Genomic DNA, 17,134 nt, shown 5'->3' on the forward strand with positions numbered 1-17,134 from the left:
AGCTGTTTAAGCGCTTGGAAATCTGAATAAAAGGTTATTCTAGGAACTCTTAGAAAAAGCCTGGTGGAGATCTGAGTGATTTTCGAGTAATCCCTAAAATGTCCCTGAGATAGGGAAGAGAAGAAAGCAGTAGAGGTTCTGTTTCCTCTCTGTCACTTGCTCAAGAGTGTCATGTCACTTTTCATTCTATTAACCTTCCTCTACATTTAAGGAGAACTAAAATATTTACAAGTCTCATATTTGGAGCCTGTTCCCTGCAGCTACAAAGAGATGCAAAACCAGCCAGTAGTAGCAGAGGCAGAGCTAACGAGGGCAGCCCTTCTAGCCTTTAGGCAGTGGGGATTTCCTGGCTGCACAGGGCTGTGGTGCAGGTGCAGCAGACTCCCCCAGGGCTGACTACTGACACGTGCACTGCTGCTGCTGCCCACAGCAGAAAGCCACAACTCAGAAAGGCTTTGGTGACCCCCACAAAAATTCCGGTGGTGTCAGGCCTCCTCCTTCCCAAAGCAAAGCCAACTCCAGTCAAAGTTAGTGGTGTTTAACATAAAGAAGAATGTGGGAAGTTCTGCAGATTATCTGGAGAAGATTAATCTCTGAGGGACTCAACCAACTCCAGGCTGCCAGCTACAAACTGGCCTGTCTGTTTCACAGCACTCGCTCCACCCTGAGCCCAGCCAATTTTCCACCCACCTCACCACTCTCTTTTCCATCCCATACCTCACCAATTCTACCCCTGAGTCTCTCGTCTGTGATGTGCAAAAGCCCAAAGCTCATCAGCTGTGATATAAAGGGCACCTTTATACCATAGCATTTTCTCCCACGTAGTGGCAATTGAAATAATTTCTGGCATTGTCATAGAGCTGCATCGCGCTGGTAGACCCGCTTGTAGAGAAGGCTGGTGCACAGATAACAAGGCAATAGTGAAAGAATAAATGGGTGCTGTGGAACAGACAGGCCAGTTTGTAGATGTCACAGTGTTCACAGGGTGAGTACAACCTGCCCCTTGCCTGGAAATCGGCTTTTCCATCAAGTCAAGGCCAGTACAGCTCTTTCTGCCCACACAAACACACACAGATCTGCGGTCAACAGGTAAAGGAAGATGTGCCACAGACTGATTCAGTGCTTTGGGTCACAATGGCAGCTTGGTATCTGTCCTAAGGCAGCTTTAATTCCAGTTGTTCAACTGAGTCATAGAGTCACAGATGCCTGAGCTTCTTGTCGCGTCAGAGAGAAGCAGTCTCAACGTGTCTAGCAACAGCATGGCAAGCACTCTGCCTTTTCCACAGCCCAAAGACGAGGTTTTGGGCTATGTTAGCTTCTGAATAGATTATTTGCATCATGCTCTGTCTGCTTGCTGCATGTGTTGTAGTACTGCTTTGTGCAATGACACTCTTTGTGCAGGTCTGGGAATAGGTGACACAGGAGGGGACAAGTGCATCCCCTTGGTTTAACAGCTCCTGCGTGAGATGCGCATTGTGTCCCTGATCCTTGGTTCCTGGTAGGCAACCAGCAGATTTTTGCCTACAGCTGAGGAGAACGTGGAGGAGGCTATAAATGGCTGTGTGGAGCATTCAGTTTGTATGTCCCCAGTATTACCTGATGAAACCACCAGCCAGCAGTTCCTCATCTGCCTGTGATTTCCTGAGGGCTGGCCAGCGAACTGACACAGGCAGGAATCCTTGCTACAAGCAGAGGCTGAAATCCTTCTTGCAGGTTGACAACCCTTAAACTGAACCCAGTTTTGGAGTTTCTAGCACAGGAAGGACCTGTTGGAGCTAGTCCAACAGGAGGAGGCCACCAAGCTCTGCTGTGAGGAAAGGCTGAGAGAATCGGAAATGTTTAGGCTGGAGAAGAGAAGGCTTTGGGGTCACCTAATTTGTGGCCTTTTAGCACCTGAAGGGAGCCCAAAGGAAAGATGGAGAGAGACTATTTAAAAGGGCCTAGAGTGACAGGCCAAGGGTGAATGGCTTCAAACTGACAGAAAGTAGGTTTAGATTAGAGACTAGGAAAAAAATTATCCCGGGTGAGGGTGGTGAGGCTTTGGCAGACGTTGCTCAGAGAAGCTGAGGATACCACATCCCTGGAAGTGTTTAAAGCCAGATTGGATGGGGCTCTGGGCAACCTGATCCTCTGAAAGGTGTCTCTGCCCATGGTAGGGGGTTCTATGGTTCTATAATTCTATGATTCTATGATTAACTGATCCTAAAGGAAGGGCTGGTCTGTTCACTGCAAAACCAAATAAAAGTGGTTTCAAACCTATTTTCTCCTGGCTAGGAAAGACCAACAAATGCCACTACAAATACACGGGAAAAAAGGGCTGGAGAACAGTAATAAATTCAGGGAAACACAGTTATTTGATCTACAGAGTTGCATTATGTATGCATAAACAGCAGTCATTGCAATGAACATGAATTATCTATCCAGGGAAATACGAATTCACTAGAAGGAAGACACCGGTTGGGGGAGGTCCATGATCGGCTCAGAGGGTCTGAGAGGGTCATTTTATTTTTTGTGGCTCGGCAGAATTAGGTCTGACATGCTCAGAAATCTCTGCTAGGCATGAGAACTGTCTGCTGACAGCGACAGCACAGAGAATCTGCTTGTGCCAAGAAGTCATACACAAATGAGGGACAAGAGGGCTGGAGGGCAAGTGGTGCTCCTTAACAGTTCACATACCTTGGCTGCTTAATTTAAGCCTGGCCAGTGTCCCACAGAGTGCATGTTTCCTGGGCAGAGCACACATGTCCTCAGCTCCCAAGGCCCTTTCCCCTGGCCAATCCAGAATATTTCTCTGGAGGACCTTTCGTGCTGTGTCCCATACACGGGATTTTAGGGTGGAACATCAAAGGTGCAGTAGCCATGTTGTGCAACACAGCATTAGGACATGGAGACAGGTCAGGACTGTGCAGGGCCATCACGTAATTTTGACAGACTGTGGCCAAGCTGCTTGACACCCTTTGGTACCACTCATGTCCATATAGCTGGGGGAGGGAGGGCAAGGGAGGGCTTCAATGTGAATCATTCCCAAGCCTCAGCCTTCCTGCAGTGGGAAGAAAATTGTTTAAATCATAGGTACCCTGAACGCAAACAAACATAAAAGTATTGAGGATTACTCAGTGACTTGGGTGGAGTTTGCATGCATTATATACTCTGCCACCAGGACAGACAGTCTGTGCTGCTTCTATTCCCATTTTCTGAAGCACTTCATCCAGACAACACTGACATGCCAAAGCAGCTGTGATTCCCAGTACCTGTGCAGGTCTCAATGACTGCTCCTGCAGCTGGTCAGCTCAGCCAGAGCTGAAAATCAGGCTCCAGCCTTTTGCCACTTTTCTTTGAAAAGAAACAAGGTCTTTATGCCTGTGATACGCATTATAACACAAATGTCTCTAAAATGTTCACCACCCTATTTGAGAGCAGTCCCTTGCTGCCTATCAAAAAAACAAATCCTCCAGAGAAGGCACTTCTCAAAATACTGTTGGTAATAACCTCAGACTTTAGAGACTGCAAATGTAAAAGAAGTGGAAATAGAAAGCCACTCATGTGAGGAAAAAAACACTTTAGAGAAAAATGAATGCAGCAAACCTGAGGAACTTGCACTCTTTTAAAGAAACTCTCTGTATATTATTCCCTAACTACTTTGCCTCCTAAGTTTGCTCTCATCTCCAACATAAGAGGTGAATGACTATCATTACTTACACAAGCATATTAAAATAAAATGTAACTTACTCAAGAACAGTTATTTCTCTTTAAATGTCTCTTTGGTAAAAATATACAGCAAATACTTCCTTATTGATGTTTTGAGCTACATGGCTATTTAAAGAGAGTGCTGAAGTATCAGAAGGAGCTAAAAGATCATAACAGCTAACTAATAGCTGTACATCGCTCAGTTGTATGTACATGCCTGCAGGACATCTACCTGTCTTAGTTATGCTTTATTTTTCAGACAAAATGTAATAGCAGTATTTTCTTATTTAACTCGGTTAAGAAAAACATGCTTTGTGACCTAGAAAAGGCTTTGGAGGGGCTGCTTTTTCATTTTGATGCAGAGTGGAGGGAAAGCCATCATGAGCGGAAGGGGTTGTGGGACCAGTGACTTTGACAGCTACAGTTTCATTTCAAGGAAAAAAAAAAAAAAAAAAAAAAAAAAAAAAAAAAAAAAAAGAGGGGGAAATTGACTGGTTTGGACTGAATTTGTTAATTAGTTAAGGTATGAGAAACTCTGTATATTGTGAAAAGCATGAAGACTATGAAGACTATCGCTAAATGGGTCAGCCCTACAGCTTTTTAGTGAGGTCTGTGAACTGAAAATGATGGCTGAGTGTCCAGCAGAATAGGAGCTGGGCATGAGCATATGCAGCCAGAGTCACGTAGAATTCTTGCATAAATTCCGTCTCTCCAGCACTGTAATTGTGTTGTTTCCTCTGGCAAAAGACCTAAATCTTGCCTAGCTGGCAGAAAAATTAGGCATTATTTTACAGAAATAAACAAATTTGTGTGAGACATGATTCAACAATATAAGATCCTAGATAAGAGGTTTAGGTACATACTGTCAGTACTTCATAGTTTCAAAATTGAACACAGGGGATCATTTAATTAAAACCTATTCAACTGAAAATCCTATTTATCTGAAGCAAATGTTTGTCCTATCTATAATATCAACAAACTATTCACATGAGCAACTAGCAATAAACAACAGAAAGATGCACAATGAATGTCAATTAACACAATTTGCTATCAAATAAACTTGCAGTTTATGTATACAGCTTTAGCACTGTCCTGTGTATCCATTATAAAGGTCAATTAACCTCAATTGCAGCTTGTCAGCTTGTTCTAAAACAAAATCAACATAAGATAGCTTTCTTTTTTTTTTTTTTTTCTTTTTTTTTTCTTTTTTTTTTTAAATCAGCATCTCAGCAATTCGGTTGCCTGGCACTGAAGAACTTCTAAATTGCTAAAAGTCTTTGCTAAAAGTTTTATGTTAGCAAATGTCAAAAGAAAAAAAAAAAAAAGAGAGAGAGAGAGAGTGAGATTGGCTGAAATGTACAAGGTATCACAGTATGGCTGCATAAGGCTTTCAAAAATATTCATTATTCAGCACATAATCATGGATTCGAACAACAAAGAGCTTTGGTATGTATGTGCCTCAAAGGATGAAAATCTTCCTAAGTACAGCTTTCGATGCATACGCTAATCCAAGACTACACTAACAAATCTCTTGAAATGGAAATCCTTGCTGAAAATGGCTTCTGTGCTTTAAACACTATCAAAAGGTTCTTTTCCCCCCCTCTCCCCTTTGGCTGCAGAATGTCAGCATTTATGGTAAAAGTCAATCAGGTGCTCACTTGTTCTGCTTAATCAGGAAGAAGTGGTACCACGTGAGCACTGGGAGCTCTCATCTGGAATTGCACAAGCATCACTAACTCAAAGGGCCATCAACGTTGTAGAAAGCAGAGGCAAGTGGTTAGAAGTCTGACATAATGGTCTGTGAGAGAGGCATCAAATATTTGAAATCACACTTGAAAATACAGGCGAATCCCTGGACTTAGAGAAATGCTGTTTTTCTCAAAGTTAGTATTTACACAGCTAATTAAAAAAAAAAAAAAAAAAAAAAAAAAAAAAAAAAAAAAAAAAAAAGAGGCAAACAAACCAGAAAAACAACACACACAAAAATAAACCCTAAAACCAAACAAAAACCCCAAACCCAAAAAACTGATATGGATTATTGATCACTTTGCAGGACATTCCCCAGTGGCTGCTGCAGCCGTTGAGTTAGGCTTCTATCCAACTCGTCAGTGTTTGAGACGCTGCTTAACTAAATTCTTAAAAAATAATGGGCAAGGTGGTGGCTGACATGATGAATCGCAATTGTGGCCCGGCCAGATGCTTCTACAGTCTTTTTAAAGCTGATGATAGTTACAAAATGACTATAGTGGTGTCTTCTCTCTTTAGAAAGAAATCATGGGAGATTGTACAAAGACCTAAGGCAAAAAAAGATTGCTTTCTCGGCGCATACAAACACACCTTCCTTCTCCAAAGGTTAACAGGGGCTCTGTGCTTTCTGTGTCCTTTATGAACTTTGCCTTTGCTGTAGGCAGACAGTGTTCAGTGCTGCAGAGCAATTTTTTTCAGTGCTACTGCTACTGACGCTCACAGAATATTATTAAAAAAAACCAAACCACCAACCACACAAAGAGAACCCCCAGAATCTTAGAGTATAATTATACCAGACATGAACCCCTGGGAAAAGGCTTTGTTTTCTGGGTAAAATTCACCGGTGTCCCTAAGGCCTATGAAATACTTGCCTACAACTGTAGTCTGAAAACTACAGTCTCTTAACTACACTAGAGTATCCTGACTCACTGCTTCATTCTACTTCAGCGCTTAATTCCTCCTAGAGGTGATTTTTACTTACCACTTCATTGCTACAGCAAACATCAAACTGTATTACACTGTTTAACTCATCAGGATTACAGCAGTAAAAAGAACAACTAGCATTCATAAAAAAGCAAGAGTCACTTCCCTGGCTGACGGGTGCGTGCTTTCAAAGCTCAGTTACAAATGTGAACTCAGTTCATGACTACAGAAGCAGCAAGTTTTCTTTGCATTTTTTCACATTGCTAAAAGAAGCCCTCCTAAAAACAAGTCAGTGTCTGAATCTTAGCATTATGGTATCAGCGTGAGAAAGAGTGAAAACAGATGCTTGGCTTGTCTAGCTAACGATGGATGGGTGATCTGCACAGACCTGGCAGAAGTCTTCAGATGATTCTCAAGTTTAATGTAAAAAGAGAGAATGTTCAGTTATTGACCCAGGATATGTGGGGATGTTGCAGTTCCTTCAACTAAAAAAAATTGTATTTACTATGATTTATCTCTAGCTGATGACCTTTTTAATCAAGCCGTTCTGCACCCTCGTAGGAACTTGCTAGAGGAAAACATCCCTCATAAATCATGGGACTTGGTCTGGTAATATTATAAGAAAAAGACCACCTGAGTCAGCCAGCTTGGTGTAAGGTAATACCTCCTAAAAGGCATCCTGAACATCATCAGGGTCTTGTGAAACAACATTTTGATTAGCTAAGTGAAAATGAATCACAAGTGTTGGCATACAGCTATGCTATCATTTTATTCAAAGAATGATCAATTGGTGGCAGAGTGATGAAACATTAAACAGACAGATCAATTCAAGACATTATATTCTTACAAGTCTCCTAGATGCTCTACTCAAGATCTGATAGTTTCCACAAGACTTATCAGACAGGGATGATAATTACAAAGATATGGTAATTGAGGACATTATATCAAGCGTGTGAGCTGGATCTGCTGTCACAGCAAGAACTTCTTCACTGAGAACTGGCAGAGAAGGATTTTCTTCCCCTGTGACTGGCAAAGCAAGATCCTCATCCAGCCACTGGCACAGTAACAGGTTCCACTTTAAATCTATCCTATCCACACCCTGTTGAAGTAATTCAGTTAATTGTGTGCATCAGTCTTGGGAGAAATCTTTCATGCTGCTAGTTATGTCCTTGGATGAGTAGGGGAGCAATCAAACACTGAGGGGGCACTGCTGCCTGCTAGACCTGGAGCCACTGCCTCAGAGCCAAGACTCCACTTAAGCACCAAGGAACCAAGCAGCCCACAAGATCAAGGAAGCTTTTAAATGCAATAAATTACTCAAGAAGGGACGTGGTGTAAGCATAAATGTTCACCGTGGTGCACAGCATGGGGGAAAAGCTAGCCAGAGTATGACTTGGCAACTTAGAGAATTTGATGCTAATGTTAGTTTATTAAATTTCCTTTTTTAACTTCAGGGTAAAAAAAAAAAAAAAAAAAAAAAAAAAAAAAAGGAAAGACTGAGTAAAACCAAAAGAATTGCAATGAAGGCCAGACAAAACATTCACCCTGACAGCTGAGACAGAGTTCTTCTCCAGACTGTGCCAGTATTGACTTCCACATAAAGTCTTATTTTTTTATAGAAGAGGTTAACCTTCCACAATTTACTTACTCATGAAATATAAGGTGAACAGAGACACTAATGCAAATGATCCAGTATATTAAAAAATGCATTGAGCCAGGAAACATTCAAAGTTCTGTTATAAATTATCTTTTAAGGTCTGGAATAGTAGACATAGTGGCTGCGCCAACCCCTATTGACTGGAATAGATGGATTTAGAAGGATTCTTCTTTTAGGGCTGGTCTCTAAAAGAAATGAGGGCTTTCTATCCCTCTCATCCTTCAAAGATTATTTTTAAAAAGGGTTATAAATAGCCCATTATGCTGTTAGGACCTCAGTAGCAAAGTATATATGAGCAACTAGAAGTATGTATTTCAAAGGAGCAAGGTATAATAACAACAGTTTGATCCCTTCCTATCCTGTCCCATAAAAGTTATCACTATCATTTATAAGGGTGGGGGAGAAAGGCTGTGTTGGCTTGGTCAGCTTTTGATATGAGCTGCAAATGATAGGTAGTGCTGTTCTCCTTCCCCTTCTGCCCTCAGACTGCAGTCAGAGCAGTAACCAAAGACAAGCAGCTGATCTGGATAACAAAGTTTTTCTGCTTCTCTCTCCAGCCTGGGACACCAGAGAGATAGGTTCACACACCACTACTTTATTTTTACTACAATTCCACTCACTCAGAGACTTTTTTTGTAATGTTGAGAGCTTGAGAGAGCAGGAGAATATGAGGAAGTTCCTGTAATTTTCCTGCTGCTGGGGGAGCTGAAAGGCCAGTAGGTGTTACCAAAATCTTGATCACATGAAATGGCTAGTGTGGGGTAGCAATACTGTGCCTGGTCTCTGGGCAGACAATTTTATTTTGCTGTAGCAATTTTTCCCTCTTTATGAGGAAAACTAGGGTTTTAGGGGAAGTTTTTGTATGATCAGTTCCAGTTAAACCCCAGCTAAAAACCCTTTGCAATATTTCTTGGTTGAGGCAAATCTTCACTAAGAGAAGATTGCAGAACCCAGAATCAGAGAGCTTAGAGATGGGATGAATCCCGTTCCCTATGGGACTGTCCTTTAGTAGTCAGGTTAACAACTTGCCAACATCTGCTGAGATGAATGAAAAGGTTTTCATACAGACTGGGATGGGACAGACTTTAAAATGAACTGTTCTTTTCCTTTAAATATGACTAATGTCCTAGCTGGTGTGAAGTAAAAAGGACAAAAATAGAAAGATGAAAAAAGAATCTTTCCTTGGGTACAAGATCTGATATGGAGATTTTTGCTACGTAGGCTGTGCTGAAAACCCTCTAACACTTTGGAGGGACCATTCTGGTTTATTTTACCTGCTGTGACTGAGACAGAACAGGGTGAGTGTTGAGACAGCAAGAGAAAAGGATTTTCTCTGTCAGGTGTATTGACCTAGCTAAAAAGAAATGCCAAAGAGATGCTGGATGTGATAAGAGATTCGAGGATACCTTGCTCCAGTGTCCCCAGCTTCAGTCAGTTTATGTGAATCCAGTGTTGCATACCTTTGCAAAGCCAAAAGAGACAGCAGACTAGGCATTCATCTGGGGCTGGGTTTCATGGTTCTTTGCTCAATATGTGAAGCTTTTGTGAGGGCCATTCAAGTTCAGCAGCCAAGCATGGAGCAACCCAGACACCATGTCCTCACATGTTCAGGTACTCTTTACAAGCTGCAGTATTGTAGTACTGCATGAAGTGCTACTCAGAGCCAAAACCGGTCCTTACACCTGCCAGAAGGTAAATTAGCAATAGTGATTTTTTACAACTACAGTTTCTCAGTTGTTTTAACGTCAGTCAGTAACTTACTTGGTTACTTTCTTAGCAAGAAAAGTGCTTGTGCAGTATCTGCTTGAACTATCTGGCATTTAATCATTCTTTTTAATTTAACGGAGAAAGATAACTCTTATGTCTAGTCTCTTCAGGAGGTGACTTACTTCCTGTGTAATTTCCCTTTGCGCAGCATGAAAAACAGCTATGCTGTTCATCTCTTCCTGTCTCCTCATTTTTAGCTCTAAGGTACAGAGCTGGGTACCGTTGCACATTATGCCAGAGGTCTATTAAGCAGCATACTGGTGCACTGAGGTGGAAAAATGCAGCAGGCAGTGATGCTGGCTGCATTCAGCACGAGCCTTGTAAATCCTGGGCACATTTTCTGCATTGCTAAGAGGTGCTGAGGTAAAAGAGAAAAGCTGTGCTACCTGCATGCATGATTGATTGCCAGCACTGAAATGTTCCCTCAGACTGCTCTGCTGCTCCCTTGCCACCCTTGCTCCAAGGCCCACGTCAGCAGGGGAGGCAGAGACAAGAAAGGGAAGGAAGGGCAAGGGGACGGGCCCAGGTTATACCATCCATATGCATCGTGACTAAGGCCCTGGACTTGCTGTCACAAGAGCAGCCCCACGGCTTCCCCGGCCTGCTGTGGGCTGGCAGCCAGACACAGAGTTAGGAAGTCATAACCAGTTTCTCACTCTGCTTCAACAAACGTGGACTCAGCAAAGCTGAAGCTCTGGCCCAGCGCCTTTGCTGAACACGGAGCCTGAGACTGTGGGTGTATTTTTACCACTCACATTCTCTCTTAAAGTCCGACTGGAACATATACGCAGAATTCATTCACTGAGTTTTTAATTCTTTGCAGGCAAAACAATGTGTCAGCAGGTACTGTCTTGCTTTCTGAAAAAAGTAATCATCTTCAGCAGCACTTCCAGTCAGAGGGTCTCCAGGGCCGACTCCAAGCTCTGCAAAGTCAAAGGGGATGTCTGAAAGAGGGAGCTCTGGATTTAGTTCCAAAGCCTTTCAAACATTTTAAATATGTCACATGGCACTTGTTGGAAGTATCGCTGTCCCTGTATTTTGAGTGTAAATTGTAACATAAAGTGACACAAGTTTTGCCACAGGATCCTAAAAAATGTTGATGGCCGATACGAAGGGTGATAGCCCATGTTTGTCCATGTCCTCGATGGATGATGTACTTCTGAGGGTATCAGCACCTCAGCTCTCACGGGTGTGAGCCAGCACAGAATTGGAAATAACCTCTTAGCTTCTATCTGCCAGGGAGCTTTGAACCAGTGCCTGTCCATCACCAGCACTGAGCCCTCCCTGTGAGGCCATGCTGTCCCTGCAGCGCCCATGCTGCTGGATGGCCTCACCCCTCACACCTTAAACACCAAGTGCCTGAACAAACATCAGGAATGATTCTCCACCAAATTGCTCCTGCTATGGGCATGAAAACAAAATAAAACCCCTTGCTCTGATAACTTTTTTTTGAAGTTATCCTCCACTCACTGAGTGGGACTGAAAAAACTAATGTGCTGTTCCTCCTCTGACCCTGCTATTTCGGGGGGCAGCCACCCCCCTCTTCCCAGACCTCTCCTTCCCACCTACACAAGGCCCCTGTGTAGGTCTCCAGAGCTGCAGTCGACTGGGAAAATGCAATGGCTGAGTCACAAGGCTTGGCCAAGAGGTTAGCAGTGCATCCACACTAAAAGTGATGGGGTGAGTCCCAGCCAAAGGTGAGCCAGCACTGCCCACAGCTCGGATTTATCCCAGAGCCGACGTGGAACTGTGGGGACGCAGCAGAGACACTGCCAGCCCCTCCATGCTGTGAGGAGATGAAGAGTGGAGCGCCTCCCCTCAGGAATGGGGAATAATTAGGACATCAGGATTTAATTTATTTATTTTTGCCCTAAAAACGTTGCGTTAGAAAGCTCCCATTTTCTGCAGGGTTGCAGAGGACAACGAATGGATGGGGAGGCCAGGGGACCCAGCCTGGCAGCCGAGGCGAGAGCCACGCTGAGGAATACCTCATGTTAAACAAGCAGGATAATTATTCTGCTCTACTTAGCACCAGCTAGGCCTCATTCGGAGAACAACGCTCATTTTGGGGCACTGCATTTTAAAACAGACAGAGACACTGGAGAGAGTTCAGATGAGAGCAACAAAAATGATTTAAGAGTTAGTAAATAAGACCTCTGAGAAAAGGCTATGAGAGCAGGGGCTGCTCGGTCTGGAGGAAAGAGGACTGAGGGGAAGCATTACTGTCTACAGATATGCAAAGGGCTGTTATAGAGACGACATAGACCAATTATTCTCATTAGAGAACAAGAACAGAACAAGAAGCAATGGGTTTAAGATGCAGCAAGGGGGAAATCAGATTAAATAATAGGCAAATGTTATAACTATTGGGAAAGTCAAGCTACGGAACAAGTTTACAGTAAAGTTTACAGAATCACCTTTACTGGAAAAATATGTGGCTGAGATGAGAGACCTGTCTGTCAGGGCTAGGCTAAGACTAAGGACACACAGAGCTCTTCTCCACTGCGCAGAGGTGATCCTGAGCCCTTCACAGGCAGACAGGGATGGCTCCTAACGAACAGAAAGGAAAATGAGGGGTTTGTGTATATGCACACGAACGCACGTGTTTATGACTGCTGCTGTAATTAACACTATACAACAAAAGAAATGCTATCAGTAGTCACAGCCCTTACTGTTATTCCATGTTTTGTCCCAAAACACCGTCTCTCCACATCAGTCCTTCTCCAATGATAAGGAAGTCATGACTGGGACGTCAGTAAAACCGTACATACGTATTTGGATTTCAGTTCTACATTGTTTGTCCCACAGGATGGTGAGCTTGGCAGGAAGCTCATAGAGTTTGATTACAACCAAAATAATACACGACCTGGAAGTGCCATGGATGGCCAACCACGCTACTGCCATGGAGGCTTACTGTGACAACTCCATCATTTCACCTCTATGCCTAATTCAGACACAACTGCACAACACCAGGTCCTTTCCACTCAATGATTACCTTAACTACAAGCCAGAAATCAACAAAGGCACAGGCAGGGAACAGCAGATGGAAATGGAAGCACTGAGTCACTCCCACTGCTACCTGCAGTGTTAGAACTGTGTAGAGCCTGAGAAACGCCACTATGAAAATGGAGTGCGAACAGAGAAATAGCTGTGTCTGAAGCTCAAATATTACCCTGAATTCATATTACCCCTACATCTCCTGTGAAGTCCTTAATGCTTTGAAAATTACACTTGCAAGTAAGCACTGTACTATCAATACATATGGGTTGTTTTTTTTTTCTAAAACATTAACTTCACCTTTTGTCATTTAAAGAATGTCCAGCCCAAACCATAAAGGCTCCCACACTAGGTCCACTCTGAGTCTTCAAAAGCTAGTCTGAGAATTTAAAAAATTTTGGACTAAATAACATGATTATTATTGACATACCATTTAACCTGGAGTGAGGCTTTATGCTGACGTTTTTATAAATATATTTGAAACAGGAGAAAAAAAAAAAAAAAAAGAGCATAGGCACAGTGTTGGTCCAAATGTGAACACTGAAATGAGTGCTAGTGCAGTCAAGTACAAACTATTTATTTGCTACTATACTATGCTGCTCAGAAACACTCCTCTCCTTGATGTAGATCACTGCTTTGGTGCTTTGGAGAGGTTATCACTACTGACCAAGCTCTTTGCAACACTTTTTTGAGGCTATCATAAAGACAAGCAAGAAGCATGTGCTGATAAAGAACTGATTTGAAATGTCAGCCTTATGGGAGGAGGTGCCAGTACAGCTGGCCTTTTTTTTTTTTTTTTTTTTTTTTTTTTTTTTTTTTTTTTTTTAAATTTGTTTGTTTCTTCTTTTTCTCAAGTACAAGAGAATTAAAACCTTCCTGGTCAGGAAGAAAACCCAGAGGAAAAGAAGCCAAAAGTCTGACAGCGCTATGAACCTCATAGCTGTAGCAATAATTTTGCAAATGACTAATAATAAGGAGTCGATAATCCAAAGGATGATCTCTGAAGTGAAGAGCACCAAATTACTTTGGGGAGAAAATCAATTACCTCCTTATGTGGCTGCACAGCCTACAATATGCAAATGTACAGAAGTTACCATAGTCACAGAAACCTGAATATCAACTTAGAAGAGAAAAAAACCAAGGAATTTTACAAGAATTGCTCAAAAATATCCTCTTCATGCACGGATGCGTATCTGCTTTATTGACACAGCTGCAATGTTATTCCAATATCCTTCATCACAAAAGCTGCCAGCCATCTAGATATGTCAGCATCTCTGAAAGACATGCTGCACTATGGTGAAAGCAGAATTGAGGAACTGGGTCCGGAAGGCAGTAGAGAAATCAAATTATCATCAGATATTGTGGGCAGATTTTTAACATGTCTTCTCTTGCTGGATGGTGTCTGACTCCATAACTGGGTCACTGAAATTAATGGAACTACTTGCAAGTAAAAGAGTACTCAATGTGCCTTAGAGCATCAGAGTCTGACCCACGGCATGTATTCAAATGTCACCTTGTATTTTAATGTATCTCAGACTTGAGGGGGTTTCAAAATGATTATTAATTTAGAAATAGACTCCTTATTGGGATCAGGCTCTTTTTTTCACTAGAAGCACAAATGTCTTTAGAGGAGGTGCCTGAACATTTGGCCACTTGTTACTAAAAATCCCATTTCCATGCCCGTGTAATCCACATTCCCTGAAGGTTTTGAGAGCAAGGAGCTTATTGTTGATGAAAAGGGAGAAGCGCAGCCTAAGGACTGCTTGGGAACTCCAGATGGACGGAGGTCTCCAAGGGGAGGGTGCATTCCTTGAACATCTGCTGGTGAGCCAGGAAGACTGTATGGGACAGACCTCATACACGTTGCAGTTAAGCATCGGGTTTAGGGACTTTGGTTAAAATGCATTTAACCTCTGGATTTAAGGATAAAATACTGTTATCCCTATTGGGGGATAACTGACAAAAGCACTGTATCAATTGTGCTTGGGACGATGAGCTTCCCTAATTACAAGAACCGCCTTTATGACCACACTAGGGAAGCCTCTGAAAAGATTCGGAAAGAAATGAGACAAGGAAAGTTTTATACAGAACAGCTTATTTAGGAGCAAGGATTTTTCTCAGCCTCAGCGTGTCCCTGGTATTTTCTAAAAATGGGAACAGAATGGTGTCACTTCTGAGATGCTGAAAAGAGCTGAAAGTACTTGGACTCAAGCCATGGAGAGAGAGCATCCCAACTGAGGGACATGGATAAGGACCTCCTAGCCTTATTACATGATTTGAGAGAAAGCACAGACACTTCTCTCAGTGTTGAAAAAAAGGAAGCAAAGCAGTGAGAGATCTTTGTGCCCCACAGGTGAATTTCCCCGGTTCTGGACAAAAAATTCTTAGACTTAACACAGAAGATGGAAAAAGTATTTGTGAATTGCCTCACTACTTATGTCTCTGAGAGACAGACTGGGGTTAAGACTTCAGTGGGAGAGAAAGTCTCACCTAATACCATTTCACTGTTCCTCAAGCTTATTCTGTGACCCCTTTTATATCTGTTTTTATCCCTGCTCTTCAGAGACACACGGGGTGATTAACACCATCATAGATAACTTCATTTAGTGTCCCAAGTGACTGGGATAAGGCACTAAGCTGGAGCTATTTAAACTTTTTTTTTTTTTTTTTTTTTTTTAAGGTCACTCCTAAAGCCTGAACATAGAACTTACTAATACCTGTAGTGCTTCACTGAAAGCGTGATGAGGCCAAGAAGCTGCAAACTTGTCCAGTCCGAGGTCCACTGAAATATTTGTTCTCCACAGGCCACCTGCCATGAAACCAAAGATTGCCTCCAAGGATGGTTTAGGTCAGGCCATGAAGTTCTGGGCTTTCAGCCTCCCTCTCTGCTGGGGAGTTGCTGCTGAGTTAATTTTCAGTCCTGTAGTAAACTGACACTGCACCTGCATAAGAACTAAACTTTCAGTGAGGAAACTCCTCTTTTTACATTGGGTGAAAACTACAGCTGGGTGGCTCTCAAAATCAGCACTTATGGCAAAAAAAGAAGTGAGTTATAGCTGAGAAAGCTGGGAAAGATCTACTGCGCATGTGGTGCCTCAGCTATACTCTTCACTCTGTTGGAGCAGCACAGAATTATGGCCTCTTGCCAGCTGTAGGATATGATGTGGTCTAATATAAAAAATATGTATTTAGAAATAAATAGCAACCACCTCCATGCCACTGGACATTGCTTTGCTTAGACTCATTCCTTACAGGAATTACCATAGACCATTACATTGGTCTGCTTAAATATAGCAAGCTACAAGAGCTGTCTCAGAAGAAAGTGCTGTGAAATATTCACATACATTAATTCTCTTATAGAAGGCAGAGGCCTTAGAAAAGTTTTGTCCTACCACCATCTTGTGCAAGTTGGTCATAACCCTGCAACTTGAAAAATCATTATCCTCTCCATCAGCTTCTGTTCTTGCTCTTATTTTCAACCTGAAAGTCCAGTCTGAGGCACTCACAACATTTAGCCTTTTGTAAGACAGAACTCATTAAGAATTCAGTTCAGCAAATCTCGACAAGAATTTTTCTTTTCAAGTAGCAGACAGACTATGTATATATATTTAAGGATAACATGGGAGTTGGTTGCCTTAGTAACAGGATCTTTCAGCCATTGCATTTAGTATTTACTCAACACTGGAAATGTACACTGTATTGAGAAGAAATGCAGTATTTTTATTAGTCTGCCCCTGTGTATATACCCATCAGCAGCAAATGCACACTGTGTAGTTTTACATTCCATTTCTGAGTTATGTGAAACCTCTGAGAAGTGAGCATGCAGAAATGAAACCAGGGCACCTGGTGTAATGTATTTTTGTTACAAGTGTTTTGAGAGAGAAAAAAAACCCCAAAAAACAAAAAAACAAACCACCAAAAAACCTGTTGTGAGATTTTAAAGCTCTGCATTAAAGATATTCCTTGTCTCTCAATAATATGTCCAGAAGCAGAAAACTATGAAAGCATTTCTATCCCATGGTTTCATACTCTGCTGAAAACAAATCTACAGAAAATAGTTATGAAAGAGGACATCTGTAAAGTGGCACTTTCTGCAACTGCATTAATGAGCAGTACCGGTTAACAAAAAGTGTTAAAAAGCTGTTTTACTTGGCATTTGGGGGGAAGGAGTGAGAGTATATACATTTAAAATGCTATTTTAAAGCCTGCTTCACTCTGGGTGAAACAAGGCACCAGTTACAGCTGCATTAATTAAAAGCAGAATTGAGCCATTGGATTCTCAATCCAGCCAGGACGCCGAAAGGTTTATATCTCTTCCTGTGCAAACCTGCCATGGGATTGTTCATCCTCCCAGCA

This window comes from Hirundo rustica, chromosome 2 (assembly GCF_015227805.2).
Source record: "Hirundo rustica isolate bHirRus1 chromosome 2, bHirRus1.pri.v3, whole genome shotgun sequence".
In the NCBI taxonomy this organism is placed as follows: domain Eukaryota; kingdom Metazoa; phylum Chordata; class Aves; order Passeriformes; family Hirundinidae; genus Hirundo; species Hirundo rustica.